At 38.9% G+C, this 21,703-nt stretch overlaps 1 pseudogene; it reads right to left on the minus strand.

Moving 5' to 3' along the window:
* Positions 1–15,970: 15,970 nt before the first annotated feature.
* Positions 15,971–16,113, minus strand: LOC120985536 (annotated as a pseudogene).
* Positions 16,114–21,703: the final 5,590 nt, after the last annotated feature.

Here is a 21,703-nt window from a genome sequence, read left to right on the forward strand (position 1 = left end):
TCTTTGGGGAGCCTATCCTCACCCGGCGTTTTCCCGTTAGAAAAACTTTTAAAAGCAAATAAAAGTTCCTCTATGGTAAGATCTCGGGATAAAACTTCTTGGTCTAAAATATCTAACTTAAAATCAAGGGAATTAATAACATCATTTAAAAAGGACATATCAATAGATTTTTTATTAAAAAGAAATTGGTAAAAGTTAAAAGTTGAATTTAACATTCCATTTACTGTGGTTTCCCCTTCTAGATTTAAAATTACATCACGCCTTTTATTTATTTTTTTTAAAAAGAAACGGGAACACTTTTCATCTTCTTCTAAGTCTTTCACACGAGAGTTAAAAATTATTTGTTTACCTTTGTCTTCGATACATTTTTTTATCTCCGCTTTTAAATTAACCATATCTAGATCTACATCCATACCAATTTCTTTTAATTTAAACAGGACATTAAGACGTTTATTAAGAACATTATACCATTGTTTCTTTTCCTTTGCTTTCTTCCTACCTGCTTTAATAAAAAATAATTTAATTTTAGGCTTTATGCCTTCCCACCAGTGCAGCACTGATTCATGGGGTTTTCTTTCTTGTTGCCAGCACTGGTAGGTCCGCACAAACTCTGCCTTAATTTCAGGATTTTCTAATAGTGAAACATTCAGCTTCCAATAACCTTTGTTTACCTTTTGTTCGTCCTCCGTTTCTAGTTGTGTCGATAAAAGCTTGTGGTCTGAGAAAACATTGTCAACAAGTTCACATTTAAGGGGAGAGAAGTTATTAGAAGCAAACATAAAATCGATTCTGGAGTTCACTCTCCCATTGGACCAAGTGGCACCTGGGTCCGCCGGCAAGAGCGACCTCCAGCAATCCTTTAAATTAAAATCCTCAATAAAACTTTTAAGCAGGTAGGAAGTGCGGTCCTTCCTGTTCCCATCACCCCCTTGCCTGGTTTCACCTTCACGAATACAATTAAAATCACCTCCTATCAGCAAGGGGGCGGAACCTGTACAAAATAATGGTAAAATGTTAAAAAGCTCCGCCCTCTCCTGTTTATCAGGAGTGGCGTATACATTTAAAACACGACATAAAAGACCCTTAAAACGTAAATGTATTAAAATTGCTCTGCCTGGTAAAATTTCGATCACAGATTGTACTTGTATAAAATTACCACGACACAGCACGCCAACACCAACAGATCTATTAATATTTGCCCCGGACCACACTGAAGGGCCCAGCTTCCAGTCTTTTTTAATATCGTTATACTCCATTCGATTTGGTATTCCACATTCTTGTACTAAGCTAATATCAAAGTTAAAAGTCTCTAAAAAGGAAAATAAAGCCGCCCTGCGAACAGGACTCTTTAATGACCTCACATTCAGTGAGGAAATTTTTATAGACAAAGGTGACATAAATATTTAAAGGAGAGTCAGTTTCTAGCTCAGAAGATTCTGCCTCCTCAATTTCTTGGGAGCAGGAAACACCAAGGTCCGGATAAACAGAAAAAGGGTTGCTTTGGTCAGTCTCAGAGATGTGCTGAGATCCAATTCCATCTCTAACCTCGTCTTCTTTCGAGCTACGGGGTTTGGCTTTCCTCTGTAATCCATATCCATCTTCCTCTCTTGTCCTTTTCGCCGTCTGGGAGATATCCATCGCATCGCCCACCGCTCTCTTCGTTTCTGGTTCAGCGTTGTCATCTTGGACCTTTGTCTTTCCACTCGGCCTCTGCGAAATTCCCGTGTCTCTCCGTCTGTCTTTTACCGGAGTCCCCTCTACCACCACCGTAGAGGGGCTTTCCTCCGGATATCTCTCTGAATGCTGCCGTTCAGCATCAGAGGCCCTCCGCATCAGGCTTGTCTTAAATGGGGTCGCAGGGCCCATCTGGGAAGTCTCCGCACCTTCCGTACCTTGACCTTTCTTTGCCCTGCCCTGTACTCGTGCTGCACCAGGGCTAGGCTCAGGGCCGCTCCACAAGCTTTCGGCTTGCGTAATAATGACTTGGGAACACTCCTCCCTCGCCTTCAAAGAGTGTTTTCTGTCAAACTTTCGGACTTTCCCAGTCTGACTGCTGGGGCTTCCCATCGGGCTCACCCCAGCCTTGCTTATTTTGTCCAGATTGTCTTTGGCCGAATCCTCTGTAGGGGTTGCAGAGAGTCGCCGACTCTTTCCCTGGCCCGACTCGGTCAGGGGTCTTGTGGCCTCTACAGAGCTAGTACAGCTCTGTTTAGGCTCTCTGCTGCATTTATAGCCAGCCTCTACTTTCTCCCCCATCGGGCCGCCCGGTGGGGCTTTAGAGGACCCTGGCTCGATTTCACCAGCCGCCTTCGGTTCAGGTCCCGGGGCATTACCAACAGCACCCACATCCGTTATGGGCTGCTGCCTTGGCCCCGGCCTGGATGTCTTTTGCCCAGGCACCACCGTGGATGCTCTATACGTACGGGTCTTAAGAGGACAGTCCTTATATTTGTGACCATTTTCGCCACATAGGTCACAGGCGTTGCACCCTATGGCCACATGTCCCTCACTACCGCATCTGTTGCAACGCTTTACCCCCGAATCGCAGTTTTCTTTTGTGTGCCCGAATCTTTGGCAATTTCTGCAAAATGAGGGCATTTGGGAGTACAGGAGGTAACCCCTGTTCCTCCCAATGGCAAAATTCGATGGTGGGTGAGAGAGACCCCCAACTCCTGCAGGGTCCCTCTCAAATTTCACGAAGTATTTCCTTTTGCCATTCCAAAAAATTTCTGAATTTTTAACTTCGTGTGAGAAGTGAACCTCTCGACAATACCGCCTGAGGAATAAGGTGACATCTTCCTCTGGTACAAATGGATTGTACATACATACAATCAAATGCACCGACTCCTCACCGTAGAGGAGCCCAAAGTGGAGACTGTCAAGTCCGCAACCTGCAATGCTGCGTAGATGTTATCACAACATGCTTTCGTACAGAAGGTGATGGTATATAGGCCCTTATATTTCTGGTCTCGCAGACACAGGATGTCCTCCCTTCTGACCTGAAAAACACCGTTCAGGATTTCGGCCACAATATATCGTAGCGTCTTTCGATCCCGGAATTTTTCCGCAACCTCAATCCGGATGGACTGATGGATATGGGTTTCCCCATTTGCAAAGTCAAAGGAGAACGGCATCTCCACGCACCAAGGCCTAATCCCGACCCCGAAACCAAAGAAAGGATACACAGCAAGCAAGATGAGCCTCCAATCCAGTCCGGGGACGGGGACCTCAGATGCCTAAACGCCCAGATAAACACACTCCAAAAATAACAAATGAAAAAACGCTCCCAGCGATAATTATCACTGACAAGCGCGATCGCCTCCTGTTGCCTGGGGACTAAGCCTATCCCCTATAGCAGCAAGGGGGCACAACGCAGGCTATAAACCCACGCCGTCCCCCAAGGCCGAGGAATCGGGTACCCCAGGCACCTTCCAGCCAAGAACCTATGTATCTCTACACCTGATCCTAGCCAAAAGGCCAAGAAGCGATCTCTGAGTTACAGCAACAGCATATGAGACAGGGAAAACTATTGCTGCAACAAAGAGAGTTTCTCAATCCAATATATCTATCTTTAAACGGGTACCCTTTTACATTAAGGAGAGCTCCTGATGCACCAAAGGGAGCCCCAATTCTGCGAAATACATGATTGTGCATGGCAAGCTACACAATGCTACTATGGATTTCTGGGAAAGATATGCAAATTAGCTTCCATAAGCCTATGGCAGAAGATATTAATTTACATATCATAATTCTAGAAACCAAAAATGATGGATTGTTGTCTACATTCATAATAACAAGTATGTTTTGAGGGAGAGTGAAAACTAGAGGGAGACCATATGAGACAGAGAAAACTATTGCTGCAACAAAAAGAGTTACTCAATCCAATTTATCTATCTTTAAACTGGTACCCTTTTACATTAAGGAGAGCTCCTGATGCACCTAGGGGAACCCCAATTCTGCGAAATACATGATTGTGCATGGCAAGCTACACAATGCTACTATGGATTTCTGGGAAAGATATGCAAATTAGCTTTCATAAGCCTATGGCAGAAGAAGTTAATTTGCATATCATCATTCTATAAACCAAAAATAATGGATTGCTGCCTACATTAGTAATAACAAGTATGTTTTGAGCGAGAGCATATGAGACAGATAAAACTACTGCTGCAACAAAGAGCGTTTCTCAATCCAATGTCTCTATCTTTAAACGGGTACCCTTTTACATTAAGGAGAGCTCCTGATGCACCAAGGGGAGCCCAAATTCTGCGAAATACATGATTGTGCATGGCAAGCTACACAATGCTACTATGGATTTCTGGGAAAGATATGCAAATTAGCTTCCATAAGCCTATGGCAGAAGATGTTAATTTGCATGTCATCATTCTAGAAACCAAAAATAATTGATTGTTTTCTACATTCGTAATAACAAGTATGTTTTGAGGGAGAGTAAAAACTAGAGAGAGACCATATGAGACAGAGAAAACTATTGCTGCAACAAAGAGAGATACTCAATCCAATTTATCTATCTTTAAACGGGTACCCTTTTTCATTAAGGAGAGCTCCTGATGCACCAAGGGGAGCCCCAATTCTGCGAAATACATGCTTGTGCATGGCAAGCTACACAATGCTACTATGGATTTCTAGGAAAGATATGCAAATTAGCTTCCATAAGCCTATGGCAGATGTTAATTTGCATATCATCATTCTAGAAACCAAAAATAGTGGATTGTTGTCTACATTCGTAATAACAAGTATGTTTTGAGTGAAAGCGAGAGCATATGAGACAGATAAAACTACTGCTGCAACAAAGAGAGTTACTCAATCCAATTTATCTATCTTTAAACGGGTACCCTTTTACATTAAGGAGAGCTCCTGATGCACCTAGGGGAGCCCCAATTCTGCGAAATACATGATTGTGCATGGCAAGCTACACAATGCTACTATTGATTTCTGGGAAAGATATGCAAATTAGCTTCCATAAGCCTATGGCAGAAGATGTTAATTTGCATATCATCATTCTAGAAACCAAAAATAATGGATTGTTGTCTACATTCGTAATAACAAGTAGGTTTTGAGTGAAAGCGAGAGCATATGAGACAGCTAAAACTACTGCTGCAACAAAAAGAGCTTCTCAATACAATATATCTATCTTTAAACGGGTACCTTTTTAAATTAAGGAGAGCTCCTGATGTACCAAGGGGAGCCCCAATTCTGTGAAATACATGCTTGTGCATGGCAAGCTACACAATGCTACTTTGGATTTCTGGGAAAGATATGCAAATTAGCTTCCATAAGCCTATGGTAGAAGATGTTAGTTTGCATATCATAATTCTAGAAACCAAAAATAATGGATTGCTGTCTACATTCATAATAACAAGTATGTTTTGAGTCAGAGTGAAGACTAGAGGGAGGCCATATGAGACAGAGAAAACTATTGCTGCAACAAAGAGAGTTATTCAATCCAATTTATCTATCTTTAAACGGGTACCCTTTTTCATTAAGGAGAGCTCCTGATGCACCTAGGGGAGCCCTAATTCTGCGAAATACATGCTTGTGCATGGCAAGCTACACAATGCTAAAAAAATAAAAAAAAATAAAGGGTTGAAAAAATAAAATAAAAAAAAGTTTCACATGTAAAAAAAAAAAACATTAGGTATTGCCGCGTCCGTAAAAACCAGCTCTATAAAAATATCACATGAGCTAACCCCTCAGATGAACACCGTAAAAAACAATAAAAAAAAAAAAACTGTGTCAAAACAAGCAATTTTTGTCACCTTGCATCACAAAAGGTGCAACACCAAGTGATCAAAAACGCGTATGTCCCACAAAATGGTACCAATAAAACCGTCACCTCATCCTGCAAAAAATGAGCCCCTACATAAGAAAATCTCTAAAAAAATAAAAAAAAAACTATAGCTCTCAGAACAATGACACATTAAAACATAATTTTTTTGTTTCAAAAATGCTATTATTGTGTAAAACTTTAATAAATGAGAAACAGTATACATATTAGGTATCGCCACGTCCGTAACAATCTTCTCTATAAAAATGTTTTTTGGTCACCTTGCCCCATTAAGTGTTATAATGAATGATCAAAAAATCCTATGTACCCAAAAATAGTACTAATAAAACTGGCACTTTATCCCCTAGTTTCCAAAATGGGGTCACTTCTTGGGAGTTTCTACTGTAAGGGTGCATCAGGGGGCTTCAAATGGGACATGGCATCTAAAAATCATGTGGAGTTCCTTTTCTTCTGCGCCCTGCCGTGTGCCCATACAGCAGTTTATGACCACATGTGGGGTGTTTCTGTAAACCGCAGAATCTGGGTAATAAATATTGAGTTTTGTTTGGCTGTTAACCATCGATGTGTTAAAGAAAAAATTGGATTAAAATGGAAAATCTGCCAAAAAAGTGAAATTTCAAAATTTGATCTCCATTTTCCTTTAATTGTTGTGGAACGCATAAAGGGTTAACAAAGTTTGTAAAATCGGTTTTGAATACCTTGAGGGGTGTAGTTTCTACAATGGGGTCATTTATGGGGGTATCCACTATGTAGGCCCCACAAAGTGACTTCAGACCTGAACTGGTCCTTAAAAAGTGGGTTTTGGCAATTTTCTTAAAAATTTTAAGAATTGCTTCTAAACTTTTAAGCCTTCTAACGTCCTAAAAAAATAAAATGACATTTCCAAAATGATGCCAACATAAAGTAGACATATGGGGAATGTTACGTAATAAATATTTTATGAGGTATCACTTTCTGTTTTAAAAGCAGAGAAATTGAAATTTAGAAAATTTAGAATTTTTCAAATTTTTGGGTAAATTTGGGATTTTTTCATAAATAAAGGTGAAATATTTTGACTCAAATTTATGACTATCATGAAGTACAATGTGTCACGAGAAAACAATCTCTGAATGACTTGGATAAATGAAGGCGTTCCAAAGTTATTACCACATAAAGTGAGATATGTCAGTTTTGCAAAATTAGGCCTGTTCAGGAAGGGGGCAAATGGCCCAGAAGGGAAGTGGTTAATTTGCATATCATCATTCTAGAAACCAAAAATAATGGATTGTTGTCTACATTCGTAATAACAAGTAGGTTTTGAGTGAAAGCGAGAGCATATGAGACAGATAAAACTACTTCTGCAACAAAGAGAGTTTCTTAATCCAATATATCTATCTTTAAACGGGTACCCTTTTAAATTAAGGAGAGCTCCTGATGTACCAAGGGGAGCCCAAATTCTGTGAAATACATGCTTGTGCATGGCAAGCTACACAATGCTACTATGGATTTCAGGGAAAGATATGCAATTTAGCTTCCATAAGCCTATGGCAGAAGATGTTAATTTGCATATCATCATTATAGAAACCAAAAATAATGGATTGTTGTCTACATTCGTAATAACAAGTAGGTTTTGAGTGAAAGCGAGAGCATATGAGACAGATAAAACTACTGCTGCAACAAAAAGAGCTTCTCAATACAATATATCTATCTTTAAACGGGTACCCTTTTAAATTAAGGAGAGCTCCTGATGTACCAAGGGGAGCCCAAATTCTGTGAAATACATGCTTGTGCATGGCAAGCTACACAATGCTACTTTGGATATCTGGGAAAGATATGCAAATTAGCTTCCATAAGCCTATGGCAGAAGATATTAATTTGCATGTCATCATTCTAGAAACCAAAAATAATGGATTGTTGTCTACATTCGTAATAACAAGTATGTTTTGAGTGAGTGAAAACTAGAAGGAGAGCATATGAAACAGAGAAATTTATTGCTACAACAAAGAGAGTTACTCAATCCAATTTATCTGTCTTTAAACGGGTACTGTTTTACATTAAGGAGAGCTCCTGATGCACCTAGGGGGGCCCCAATTCTGCGAAATACATGCTTGTGCATGGTAAGCTACACAATGCTACTATGGTTTTCTGGGAAAGATATGCAAATTAGCTTCCATAAGCCTATGGCAGATGTTAATTTGCATATCATCATTCTAGAAACCAAAAATAATGGATTGTTGTTTACATTAGTAATAACAAGTATGTTTTGCGTGAAAGCGAGAGCATATGAGACAGACAAAACTACTGCTGCAACAAAGAGAGTTTCTCAATCCAATATATCTATCTATAAATGGGTTCCCTTTTACATTAAGGAGAGCTCCTGATGCACCAAGGGGAGCCCCAATTCTGCGAAATACATGATTGTGCATGGCAAGCTACACAATTCTCCTATGGATTTCTTGGAAAGATATGCAAATTAGCTTCATAAGCCTATGGCAGAAGATGTTAATTTGCATATCATCATTCTAGAAACCAAAATTAATGGATTGCTGCCTACATTAGTAATAACAAGTATTTTTTTATTTATTTTTTTCCTCAGTAAGTAGACATTAATATACTAATCAGTCCACTCTAGAGCATGGCTCAAACCATATAATGTCTGATATACATCATAGGAACCCTACTGAAAAAAAAAAAAAAGCTAAATAAAGATCAAGATCTACTCACGAAAATTCTCCATTGGGATGCCTTCCATATCTCTTCCGCTTTGTCTTCTCCGATCCTTTTCTTATCCAGCAAGAACATCACAAATACTCTGGATAAAAATACTTTCACACCTTCTTTTGGCGATAAAAACACTTTTTTAAAAACTACTAAATTTCTGATGTCCCATAAAACTTCTTTAAAACTGGTGAACACCAAAAAACGAATACGTGAGTTGGATAAAACCCTAAAATCTTGACCAATAAAAACCTTCTCATAATTAAAACTTTTCCATCCTGTCAGTGCAATAAAAAAATTCTTTAAAATACTGAAAACTTCTTTAGCATAAGAACAGCCCCAGAACAGATGATTAAGATCTTCTATGCCCCCACAACTTTCTCTGGGGCATTTTTCAGACACTTTCACACCTCTTGAGTTCATAAAAGATCTTGATGGGAGGCGTCCATGAAAGCAAAGCCAAGCGACATCTTTCTGTTTATTAGAAAGGCCTAAAACATTAAAAAGTTTCCATATTTTTGCTGCCTGTGTGGTATTGCAGAATGGAACATCATATTGGATCTCGTCTTTTCTCCCAGCTTTTACAATTTCACTTTTTTCAGTTTTATTTAGGAGACTTAGTCCGTGTTGATCATAAAAGGACCTGAGCATCACATAAAATTTTGGTATAACCAGCGCCATTGGTCTACCCAGTTCCTTTTCACACCATCTCCATTTTATGAAAATCCATCCTGCCAAATACCTACACATGGCAGCAGTTCTATTATTGCACTTTAAAATCTTAAAAACCACTAAAAAATAATGCATTCGAATAAAAAAATCTATATTGGGGAAATCATATCCACCAAGCTCTGTCTTTGTCATCACAGCAGTCCTTTTAACTTTTTCCATTTTGGATCCCCAGAAAAACACAAAGAGCCTTCTTGTCATCCTTCTTATCCACAATTTTTCCGGCGGTAAAATTATTGAGGTATATAAAATTAGAGGTAAAATCACGGATTTAATAATTAAAATTTTCCCTTTTAAAGATAACTGTCTTAGTTTCCAAAAACACAACTTCTTTTCCACTTTTGCTTCCAGTCTTGCATGGCTCTTTGTACCCTTATTATCTTTTTCGAATATTACCCCTAAAATCTCCGCCTCCTCTTTTTTTGGGATCCCAGTCACATTAACATCCACCTGTTTGCCATAATTCACGAGTTGGCACTTGCCCCAGTTCACACTCATCCCTGCAATACTACAAAAAATCTTAAGGTGCAAATTAACTCTATTCAAGTCCGCTTGAGATTGGCAAGCAAAAACCACATCGTCCATATATCCGAATGATTTAATTCTTTCTCCAGAACCTCCGGGCAAAAAAATGGATTTTAAAAGTGGCTCCACAGAGAAAATAAAAAGAATTGGGGAGAGAGGGCATGCCTGTCTGACTCCTGACTTGACTTCCACAGCAGAACTAACATTCCCGTTTATTAAAATGTGGATAAAAACATCCTTGTACATACCTTCAATTACTTTTAAAATTTTCATAGGGACCCCCATCTTCTTTAATGTACATAACAAGAATCTATGTGGAACTTTATCAAAGGCTTTCGCAAAATCTGTTGTTTCAATAAATAAAGGGGTATCATTAAAACCAGCATAATAAATAATATCGCTTAGTAAAATCAAATTATCGGAGATCCTCCTACCTGGGACTGCACATACCTGATATTCTCCCACCATATATCCAATTACTTCACTGAGCCTTTTTGCAATAATTTTGGCAATAATTTTGTAATCACAATTTAATAGAGTTATTGGACGCCAATTCTTAAGATCATTCACATTACCTATTTTGTGTATCAGTGTAACAATCCCTTTTCTCATAGAGGAAGAAAAAATCCCATTATTAAAAACATACTGTACAACCTCACACACCTCTTTCCCTAAAATATCCCAATAAATAGAATAAAATTCAGCAGGGAGGCCATCGCTTCCGGGAGTCTTCCCTTTTGCCATCCTCTGCACTGCATTCCTGACCTCCTCCTCATTAATATCCTCTGTCAGGAAACCCTTCTCCTCTTTTGGAATATTGTCGGATAAAACACTACAGTACTCTTGCATTTCTTTATCAGAAGCCTGACTCTCATTCTTAAAAAGTGTCTCATAAAAACCACAGATATTATGAACCATCTCATCCCCAGACACTTCACCTTCAGGAGTTAAAACAGACTAAAAAACACCCTTAGGCTTAAAACTCTTTTTTTAAAAAAATCTAGAACATTTCTCATCTTCTTCAAGGTGTTTAACTTTAGATTTATACACTATATTTCTCCCTTTTTCCATCAACTCCTTCTTCCTCTCCTGTTTTATCTCTTTAATCTCTCTATCCACCTCCCAGCCACAATTTCTCAATTTATAAAGTGCTTCCAGTCTGGAAATTAAAAATTCTTCCTTCTTCCTCTTTTCCTGTGCCCTTTTAATACAGACCTGTTTAAAAAAGAGAGCAAACCTACTCTCGGCCCAATCCCACCAATCTAAAATGCTGGTAAAACCCCTCTGTTGCCTGACACAAAATAAAAACATTTCTCTAAAAGCATCTTTAATCTCCACGTCTTGTAACAGGCTTATATTCAGTTTCCAGTAACCTCCACCAAACTTTATAGAATCTTTAACACATATCTCAGCATAAATTACTTTATGATCTGATAGGCGGGTCATCATATGGTCACATTTGGTCACATCCATCCCTTCAGAAGTCAATATATAATCTATCCTTGACTTGGATCGCCCACTGTCCGCCACATATGTATATCTCTCATCTGCTTTGACCATCAGTCCAGCATCCCTGAAATGCAGATCCTGCACCATCTCATTAAGTAAGGCAGAGGTCACGTCTGTCTTAACCTCTGAGGCACTCTGTCTATCCTGTATACTTCTTATACAGTTAAAATCACCTAAAAAAATAGTAAAATCTCTGCCAGGCATAAAAAGTTTAAGAGCTTTTAAAAAAGACAAACGTTCACGTTTATCTGCAGGTGCATAAACGCTAAAAACTCTAAAACGCTGCCCTAAAAACTCCAAACTTAAAAACATACACCGCCCTGGCACCACAATTTTATATTCCAACACTATTATTTTTCAATAAAATCCCAACTCCTTCACTTTTATTTACAGTACAAGGTGACCAGTAAGAATTACCAAAAATCCATTCTGACTCATGAGGTGCAGATCTTATAGCACACTCCTGCAGGCAAATTATATCTGCTTTCACGCTTGCCAAATAATCAAAGACAGCCGCTCGCCTAGTGCTGGATCCCATCCCCCGCACATTCAGGGTAGCAACTATCAGACTCATGAGTACAAGGATATATGTACTTCTAGCCATTTTACTGTTTTAAAAAGGCCTGGCTCAACATTCCATCTTCCATCATTAAATCACCATCAGGCGATCCTTGGGCAGGATCCCTGTCTCCCTGGCTGAATCCAGGATAAACTGAGTCATCCTGATTCCCAGACCAAACTCCTTCTTCACCTCTTTTATACCTTTTTGTTTCAGCAGAAAATTCCTCCTCAATATCTTTCTCACTATTAACTCTCTGTCTAGGGGGAAAAGGAGCATCAGAGTCACACTCACCCACCTGACACTCCATATCTTCCCCCTCTCCAATCACATGATCCGGGCACTCTTCACTCTCCTCACTGCTAGAGATCTCCCCAAGCATATCAACCTCCTCCTGGGGCTGTCTCTTCTTCTTCTTCTTCTTTTTTGCATATTTCGACTCCGCCCCTTTTTTTGAATTTCCCTCCAAAACATCTTTTCCCTCCAAATTTCCCTGAGCACCATCCTCCATTTTCTCCTCCATGCCACTTCCACCATCCTCATCAACAGTCACTTTTTCCACATTTGAAGCATTCGGAACAATCACACTTGTTCCCCCTTTCACTCTATCTGCATAAGTACCACCTATTTTATTCTGGCACCTCTTTTATCCTTTGGAATATCAGCATGCGTTTGTCTGGTACTAAACAGATTACATTTCCTGGCCAAATGGTCTCCACTCCCACAAACATCACAAAACTTTTTCTCCACACAATCTTTCACATTATGACCTGTTTTGCCACAGTTCCTACAAATTTCTCCTTTCACAGGACACTCCTCCTGTAAATGCCCATAGACAAAACAATGCCTACAATACTTTAACTGACCCTGATAGAAACAGAAACCCCTCTCTCCACCAATAGAAAAAACTGCAGGAACTGATACATCTTTTTTAAAACACACAAAAAATCTTCTTTTTCCATTTAAGTAACCATGCTTGTTTGTAAGCCTCCTATCAAAATTAACTTCCTCGCAGTATCTTCTCAGAAAAGCACTTACAGTCATGTCATCCACTTTAGGGTTATACATGTGTACTATTATAGCTTGTTTTACCATTAGGAAAGATGGCATAATCCTCACATGTTCCAGAAAAGCCGGCTTGTTCTCCTCCTTCATCTTGATAAGGTCCATATAAATCCTCTGGCACAGGCCCTCGGAACAAACAGTCAAATCATAAATTCCCTGTTTAGGGAAATCCTGTAGCGCTAACACATCTGTTACCTGTAAATAAGAGAGCTTCTTCAGCAACTCTCCTGCAATCCGGTCCAGTCCAACGTTCATTCGAAACCCATCTTTAACCTCCAGTCGAACCGTGTCCTCGAGACATCTTTAGAAAATAGAGCAGGTTCGCAGTAACGCTCACCTACAAATCGCACTCGCCAATACCTCAGGGCCCCCCGCAAGGAGGACCCCGAATATCCACCCTCCAACCACGACCAAGCAAGGCACCTTTCGATACCCCACCTGATCAAAGCCAAAAAGGCCGCGAAGCGATCCCCGGGTTACAGCAATAGCATCTGAGACAGATAAAACTACTGCTACAACAAAGAGAGTTTCTCGATCCAATATATCTATCTTTAAATGGGTTCCCTTTTACATTAAGGAGAGCTCCTGATGCACCAAGGGGATCCCCAATTCTGCGAAATACATGCTTGTGCATGGCAAGCTACACAATTCTACTATGGATTTCAGGGAAAGATATGCAAATTAGCTTCCATAAGCCTATGGCAGAAGATGTTAATTTGCATATCATCATTCTAGAAACCAAAAATAATGGATTGTTGTCTACATTCATAATAACAAGTATATTTTGAGGGAGAGTGAAAACTAGAGGGAGACCATATGAGACAGAGAAAACTATGGCTGCAACAAAGACACTTGCTCAATCCAATTTATCTATCTTTATATGGGTACCCTTTTTCATTAAGGAGAGCTCCTGATGCACCTAGGGGAGCCCCAATTCTGCGAAATACATGCTTGTGCATGGCAAGCTACACAATGCTACTATGGATTTCTGGGAAAGATATGCAAATTAGCTTCCATAAGCCTATGGCAGAAGATGGTAATTTGCATATCATCATTCTAGAAACAAAAAATAATGGATTGTTGCCTACATTAGTAATAACAAGTATGTTTTGAGTGAAAGCGAGAGCATATGAGACAGATAAAACTACTGCTGCAACAAAGAGAGTTTCTCAATCCAATATATCTATCTTTAAACGGGTACCCTTTTACATTAAGGAGAGCTCCTGATGCACCAAGGGGAGCCCCAATTCTGCGAAATACATGATTGTGCATGGCAAGCTACACAATGCTACTATGGATTTCTGGGAAAGATATGCAAATTAGCTTCCATAAGCCTATGGCAGATGTTAATTTGCATATCATCATTCTAGAAACCAAAAATAATGGATTGTTGTTTACATTAGTAATAACAAGTATGTTTTGAGTGAAAGCGAGAGCATATGAAACAGATAAAACTACTGCTGCAACAAAGAGAGTTTCTCAATCCAATATATCTATCTTTAAATGGGCTTCCCTTTTACATTAAGGAGAGCTCCTGATGCACCTAGGGGAACCCCAATTCTGCGAAATACATGCTAGTGCATGGCAAGCTACACAATGCTACTATGGATTTCTAGGAAAGATATGCAAATTAGCTTCCATAAGCCTATGGCAGATGTTAATTTGCATATCATCATTCTAAAAACCAAAAATAATGGATTGTTGTCTACATTCGTAATAACAAGTATGTTTTTTTTTGTTTGTTTTTTAACGGCATCAGAAGACGCCACATCCGTATCAAATCACATATGCTTAGCGCTTCATCATTCGCCTCAACAGCACCTTTTTAAATTTTTTTAATTATATTTTCTTTTTCCTAAAATACAATTAAAACAAAAAACACAAAAAAAAACATATATCTTCCTCTTGACATCTTTCTATTTAAACCAAAACTGTTTTACCAAATCTCATTAAAGAAATCAACAAAGCATCTTGTAGCTTAGTGAGTTCTTTCATTGTCATATCAATTCTATTTTCCACTGCCTCTTCAATCCATTCCTGAATTTCAAAACCCTCAAAATTCTCTGGTTTATCTACATACAATTCCAACATTCTATTACGCGCAAGACTTAACTTTTTACCAGGATAAGTTTTCTTCAACTTTGGTATAAACTTTTTAAACTCTTCAGTTAGTTCAAACTGCCCATGTACTTTCTCCGCATCACTCATTTCCTCTGAAGTTGACATATCCAAGCCCAAATCTTCTGCTTTCTTTTGTGCTTTATCTTCTGCTTGCTTTTGTGCCTTCTCAGGGCAATCTCTAGCAAAGTGTCCTATCTTCTTACATAAGTTACATTTTCTCCCTTGTGTGCATTCTGTATATTTATGCCCTTCTTTTAAACATCTAGTACAAATTTCCTTTATACAAGTTTCTTTTTCGTGCCCATATTCCTTGCAATTTTTACAAAAGGACTGCATCCCTGCACAAAATAAATCTCCAGTTGCACCACTAATTTTAAACCTTGCCGGTGGTAACATAAACTCATCCGGTTTTTCCTTGCTTCTCTTCATTTCACATAGAAATCTCCATTTACCAGTCCATATTTTAAATGTATTCATAATCTTCCCTTTACTTATTACCTTAGTGCAATAGTTCTCCAAAAAACAGATAACCTCTTCTTCTGAAACATATGGCGAATACATCTTAACAATCAAGAGTTTTTCATTTTCCACAAAATGGGGTATTACCTTGACATTGCCCATCTTTGGATGATTCTTCTCCTTTTCTAAGATGTCCAAAAAAATCAAGTAGGTTTCTCTTCCAGAAAAGGTTACATCATAATAACCTCTCTTTGGGTAGTCCATTATCGTCAGGATCCACTCGTGCTTCAGTTGGAAAAGGCCTAAGATCAGGTCTTTTACCAAAAATTCCAAATCCTGCTGGGTAACGAACCGGACAGCGTTCCGGGTTCTGGCATATTCCGCAATAGCCTCCATGCTTCTTGCTGAGCAACTCCAAATAGCCAGGCAAATCGCAACTCGACACCTAAAAAAGTGCCAGGTGATCGCTTCCCGTTGCCCCGGGACTAAGCCTTCCCTCCAATAGCAGCAAGGGGTCCAGCAGCAGCTATGAACTACTGCCTTTCCCCAAGGCCGAAGGTCAGGGTACCCGGGGCACCTTAGGCCAAGACCAAGGCAGCACCTCTCGATACTACACTTTATCCTAGCCAAAAGGCCGAGAAGCGATCCCTTGGTTACAGCAATTTTTTTATTTTTTTTTCCTCAGTAAATAGACATCAAATCTTCAAATCAGTCCACTTCGCAGTGACTCAAACCTATTGATGTCTATAAAACATCACAGGAACCTAACTACCACTATAAAGAAAAATAGTCAAGATTTACTCACGTACACCTTCCAAGAGGATACCTTCCATACCTTCTCAGCTTCAAGTTCTCCAATCCTTTTTTTATCAAACAAAAAAAACCGTAAAAATCCTAGATAAAAATACTTTAGAATATTCATTTGGAGATAAAATCACATCTTTAAAAACCACAAGGTTTCTAGTGTCCCACAAAACTTCTTTAAAAACTGAGAATAATATCCAACAGACTCGTGAGCTTGATAACATTCTAAAATCTTGACCAATAAAAACTTTTTCATAGCTAAAATTCCTCCAACCCGTAAGTGCAATAAAAAACTCCTTTAAAATATAAAAAACTTTTTGAACGTAAAAACAGTCCCAAATCACATGATTAATATCTTCGATGCCTCCACAACCTTCCCTAGGGCATCTCTCTCTCACTCTCAGTCCTCTAGAATTCAAAAAGGATCTGGTTGGGAGGCACCCATGAAAACAGAGCCATGGAACATCCTTTTGTTTATTTGAAAGACCTAAAACGTTAAAAAATTTCCATACTTTTGCTGCCTGTGTGGTATTACAGAATGGAACATCACATTGTATTTCATTTTTCCTACCAACTTTAATAATCTCACTTTTCTCAGTCTTATTAAGTGTGCTTAAACCGTATTGATCATAAAAAGTCCTGAGTACAACATAAAACCTTGGAATCACAAACGCCCTTGGTTTACTCAGTTCTTTTTCACACCAGCTCCACTTTATGAACATCCATCCTGCTAGATACCTACACATAGCAGCAGTTCGACCATTGCACTTTAAAATTTTAGAAATCAATAAAAAATAATGCATCCGAATAAAAAATTCTATATTAGGAAAGTCATACCCACCAAGCTCAGTCTTACTCATCACCATCCTCCTTCTTACCTTCTCCATCTTAGATCCCCAAAAAAACACAAACAGTCTTCTCGTCATCCTTCTGAGCCACAGCTTCCCCGGTGGTAAAATAATTGATGTATATAAAAGGAGAGGTAAAATTACAGATTTAATTATTAAAATTTTCCCTTTTAGAGATAAACGCCTAAGCTTCCAAAAATTCAACTTCTTTTCCACCTTCTTTTCTAATGCTGCATGGCTCTTAATATTATTATCCTTTTCAAAAACTATGCCCAATATTTCTGCATCCTCTTTTTCCGGTATTCCATCAACTTTGACATCCATCTGTTTCCCGTAATTCACCAACTGACATTTGCTCCAATTAACACTCATGCCTGCCATGCTGCAAAAAATCCTTATGTGCAAATTAATTCTGTTCAGGTCCACTTGGCTTTGGCAGGCAAACACAGCATCATCCATATATCCGAAAGCCTTAACCTTCTTCCCTGAATCTCCGGGTATAAAAAAACCCACTAATACACTTGTCTTCTTGGATAGATTTTAAAAGCGGTTCCATCGCACAAATAAAAAGAATTGGGGAGAGAGGGCATCCCTGTCTAACTCCAGACTTCACATCTATTGCTGGACATATCTTCCCATTAACTAAAATATGACTAAAAACATCCTGATACATACCCTTAATCATATTTAAAATTTTCAAAGGGACCCCCATCTTCTCCAATGTGCTAAATAAAAACTTATGTGATACCTTATCATACGCTTTTTCGAAATCTGTGGTTTCAATAAATAAGGGAATATTGTTAAAACCAGCATAATAAATAATATCTCTTATTAAAATCAAATTGTCTGAGATTCTCCTGCCTGGAACAGCACAGACCTGGTATTCACCCACCATATAGGAGATAACATCACTGAGTCTACTAGCAATAATTTTGGCTATGATTTTATAATCACTGTTAAGTAAGGTTATAGGGCGCCAATTTTTAATATCTTTCTCATCACCTTTCTTATGAATCAGAGTAACGATGCCCTTCTTCATTGAAGAGGAAATAAAACCATTATTAAAAGCAAACTGTATCACCCGACTCACTTCTTTCCCTATAATATCCCAATAAAAACAATAAAATCCTGCAGGAAGGCCATCGCTGCCGGGAGTCTTTCCCTTGGCAATCCTCCCCACAGCATTTCTAACCTCCTCCTCATTAATATCTTCAATCAAAAAAGCTTTTTTTTTCCTTGGGATATCATCAGATAAAACCTCACAATAATCTTTAATTTCAACATCTGAAGCCTGACTCACGTTATTAAAAGTGCCTCATAAAAACCACAAATATTTTTAATCATTGCTTCACCAACCACTTCACCGTCAGAAGTTAAAACAGACTTAAAAACACCTTTAGCTTTAAAACTCTTTTTAAAAAAATACCTAGAACATTTCTCATCCTCTTCCAAATGCTGTACTTTTGCTTTATACACTATATTTTTCCCTTTTTCCACCAGTTCTAATTTCCTCTCCTCTTTTATTTCCTTAATCTCATTATCCACCTCCAAACCACAATTCCTCAGCTTATACAGTGCTTCAAGTCTAGAAATTAACATTTCTTCTTTCCTCTTCCTTTCTTGCGCCCTATTAACACAAATACGTTTAAAAAACAAAGCAAACCTCACCTTAGCCCAATCCCACCAATCCAATATACATAAAAAGCACTCCTGCTGCCTGACGCAATATAAAAACATTTCTCTAAAAGCCTCTTTCACTTCCACTTCTTGCAGCAAGCTGGTGTTGAGTTTCCAATAACCTCTACCAAAGGACACAGAACCCTCAACACATATCTCAGCAGTCACAATTTTATGATCTGAGAAGCTGGTCATCATGTGGTCACATCTGGTCACTTCCATCCCTTCAGAGACCAATATATAGTCAATTCTTGACTTGGACCGCCCACTATCCGCAACATATGTAAATCTTGCCCCCCATCAACCATCAGTCCAGCATCTCTGAAATGCAAGTCTTTCACCATTTCATTTAACAATGTAGAAGTCACATCAGTCTTCACTTCTGAAGTACTTTTTCTGTCCTGTTGGGTTCTTATACAATTAAGATCGCCTAAAATAATAGTAAAATCTCTGCCAGGCATAAAAAGTTTAAGAGCTTTTAAAAAAGACACACGTTCCTGTTTATCAGCTGGCGCATAAACACTAAAAACTCTAAAACGTTGTCCTAAAAACTCCAAACTTAAAAGAATACACCGCCCAGGCACCGCAACTTTAAAATCTAAAACCTTAATACTATTATTTTTAATTAAAATTCCAACACCTTCATTCTTGTTGTCTGTACATGGCGACCAAAAGGATTGACCAAAAGCCCATTCAGATTGATGAGGTACAGATCTAATCATACACTCCTGTAGACAAATTATATCTGCTGTGACATTCACCAACGAGTCAAACACGGCTGCCCTCCTAGTGCTAGAACCAATACCTCGCACATTGAGAGAAGCAACCACCAAGCTCATTAGTAAAACATAAAAATTACACACAGCCATGATACTACTTGAAGGAAGCCTGACTCAATACTCTACTTTCCACCAGACTTCCTATATCAGGCGATCCTGGATCAGAATCCCTGCTCTCCTGAAAGAAACCAGAAACAACAGGGTCATTCTGATTTCCAGACCAACTCCCATCCTCTCCTCTTTTGCAACGCTTTGTGTCAGAAGTAGAGTATTCCTCCTCCACTTCCAACTCCTCCTCACTCTCCACTCTCCGCCCAGGGGTAAGAGAAGCATCCGACTCATTCTCCACCTGGCAATCCATCTCCTCTCCTTCACCCACCACATGATCCGGGCACTCCTCACACTCACTTGCCTCACTGCTAGAGATTACTCCTCCTAGCACAGGCTGAATAGCAGCAATGGCCTCCTGGGATCTCTCCTCTTTCTTCTTTTTTTGTTTTGTTTTATGCCCCTCCCCTTTTTTTGAATTTCCCTCCAAAACAGCTTTTCCCTCCAAACTTCCACCAGCAACCTCCTCCATCTTTTTTTTCTGAAAACACAACATGCTCCCCACTTCCACTTGCACTCTCCCCATCCATGCTTACAGTATTTTGCACAATTACACTTGTACCACCTTTAACTTTATTACTAGATTGCCTGGTACTAAAATACATAAATTTTTTTGCCAGATGATCACCACTTCCACACACATCACATAATTTATTTTCCTTACACTCTTTCACATAATGACCAGATTTTCCACAGTTTCTACAAATTTCCCCCTTTTCAGGACACTCCTCTTGCAAATGCCCATATGTAAAACAATTTCTACAATATTTCAACTGCCCTTGATAATAGCAAAAACCCCTCTCTCCACCAATAGAAAAAACAGCGGGAACCGCGCAATTTTTTTTAAACCTCACAAAAAATCTTCTCTTCCCGTTCAGATATCCATGCTTATTGGTTAGTCTTCTATCAAAGGTCCCTTCATCACAGTATCTCGTCAAAAAAACACGCACAGTATTATCATCCACCTTAGGGTTGTACATATGCACTATAATAGCTTGTTTTACCATTTGAAATGATGGCACAATCTTCACATGTTCAAGAAAAGCCGGTCTTTTCTCCTCCTTCATCCTCACAACATCCATATATATCCGCTGACATAATCCCTCGGAAGAAACGGTAAGATCATAAATACCTTGCCTTGCAAAATCCTGCAAAGCCAACACATCCGTTACCTTCAAATAAGGGAATTTCTTCAAAACCTCCCCCACAATCAGGTCCAGTCCGATCGTCAGCCGAAATCTTTCTTCCACCTCCAATCTCACGGTGTCCTCGAGTCCTCGAGACATTTTGAATTATGTAGGCTCACTGAAGCGCTCACCCACAATCGCACTCGAACGATATCCCAGGGCCCCCCGCAAGGAGGACCCCGAATACTCCCTCTGACCACGACCAAGCCGAGAAACCCCAACTTGATTGTAGCCAAAAGGCCGAGAAGCGATCCCTGGGTCACAGCAATAGCATCTGAGACAGAGAAAACTATCGCTGCAACAAAGAGCGTTTCTCAATCCAATATATCTATCTTTAAACAGGTACCCTTTTACATTAAGGAGAGCTCCTGATGCACCAAGGGGAGCCCCAATTCTGTGAAATACATGATTGTGCATGGCAAGCTACACAATGCTACTATAGATTTCTGGGAAAGATATGCAAATTAGCTTCCATAAGCCTATGGCAGAAGATGTTAATTTGCATATTATCATTCTAGAAACCAAAAATAATGGATTGTTGTCTACATTCGTAATAACAAGTATGTTTTGAGTGTGAGTGAAAACTAGAGGGGTTTCAACATAACTTTATTAACAAGAAAAACCAAATACAAAAAGGTGAAACCAATTTTTGTAAAATAATAAATAAAGAAAGCACATAATATATAGTTTTTGAAAGAAATTTTTTTTGTAAAATAATAAATAAGGAAAACACATAATATATAGTTTTTGAAAGAAAAACACACATAATATAACTTTTCAAATAAAAATAATTACCATCACATCACTAATATCGTTTATCAATTTTCATAATT

This window comes from Bufo bufo, unplaced genomic scaffold (genome assembly GCF_905171765.1).
Source record: "Bufo bufo unplaced genomic scaffold, aBufBuf1.1, whole genome shotgun sequence".
NCBI classification, from domain to species: Eukaryota; Metazoa; Chordata; class Amphibia; order Anura; family Bufonidae; genus Bufo; species Bufo bufo.